General features: G+C 32.5%; 1 non-coding gene across 1 annotated transcript; it reads right to left on the reverse strand.

Annotated features, from left to right (window-relative positions):
- Positions 1 to 378: 378 nt before the first annotated feature.
- TRNAT-CGU lies at positions 379 to 450 on the reverse strand. Its single transcript has one exon. It is a non-coding gene; the product is annotated as a tRNA-Thr (tRNA).
- Between the last annotated feature and the right edge of the window lie 883 nt (positions 451 to 1,333).

Here is a 1,333-nt window from a genome sequence, read left to right on the forward strand (position 1 = left end):
GACATTTTAACTTTTTAAATTAAAAAAATTATCGGTTTAACATATTAACCGTGTTATAAATGATAAAATAATAATATATTTTTGTTTAGAAAACATATAAAAAATTGTAATTACAATTTCGAATTAAAAAGAGTGGAATTTAGAAGAAAAAAAATTGAGAACGCTGAGTTCCGATTCTCCTTTGGAGTGCGATTAATCCCCGCGGGTTAAGTATATAGTCCGTAAACACACTTAACCAAAATGCAGAACTTGTCATTTGGCTCGAATCCAGGACCTCAGCGTGGCTGTGGATATCCACATCTTCTAGACTTGCCGCCTAACGGGCTCGAACCCAGGACCTAAAGGTCTTGCCGCTAGGCTAGAAAAGAGGATAAAAAAAGCCCCCAGCGAGGATCGAACTCGCGGCCTTTCCCTTACGAAGGGAACGCAATACCACTATGCTATGGAGGCATTTGGAATTGAGAATTATAAAATATATTAGTTTTAATTCCATTGGTATTCTAGTTTGAATTCAATTGATATTTTAATTCCAATTCCAATTCCAATTTCAATTTTTAATCTTAAATGTTCTACCAAACTTAGGAATTAGACCCCAATTCCAATTTGAATTCAAATTAAACTTTATAGTCTTTTTTTTTTTTTTTTTTTTTTTTTTTTTTTTTTTTTTTTTTGTTAAAACTGCTTTTACATTTGAAGTTGTTGTGGAGTATCTAAAGGAGATACGTCTTGCAATGCAAGCTAGACATAATATAGATTTAATGGACGATTCTCAAACCCCTCTTGTTGAATGTGTTGATGCCCCCAACTGAAACTCTAGAAAATCATGACAGTTCTTAACCCACTCCAATCACTGATTGTTTTAATATTGTCATTGATGTTAGAAAAAAATGAACAAAAACAAATTAATTTGGTGGGTCATGATCAAAGTAACATTATAAAGAATAAAGAAGATGAAACAGTTATCAAGTCCGTGCAAGAAGTTCAATTCAATCCTACTTTTCATTCAATAACCAGAGTAATTCTACAAATGCAGAAGAAATATAGATGTGGGTTTGAAGCAATGTTTGGGAATTTCTCAACAAAAATGAAACTTTTCTTTTATCTGCATTTTGGCCCTTGTCTTTTTGGCCACCTCATCAACAAGTAGTTGTAACATAATCACGTGAGAATCAAATGAGGCATATATATATATATATATACTCATTTGGATTCATAACCATTTAGTATGTTGAATTATTAAGATCATAGCTCCCGTCTTCTTTTCTCTCATCTGATTTCTAAATCTCCTATCGATATTCCTCGTCTTTTCCGGCGTGTTATCTGAGTTATTTCT

This window comes from Impatiens glandulifera, chromosome 1, assembly GCF_907164915.1.
Source record: "Impatiens glandulifera chromosome 1, dImpGla2.1, whole genome shotgun sequence".
NCBI lineage: Eukaryota > Viridiplantae > Streptophyta > Magnoliopsida > Ericales > Balsaminaceae > Impatiens > Impatiens glandulifera.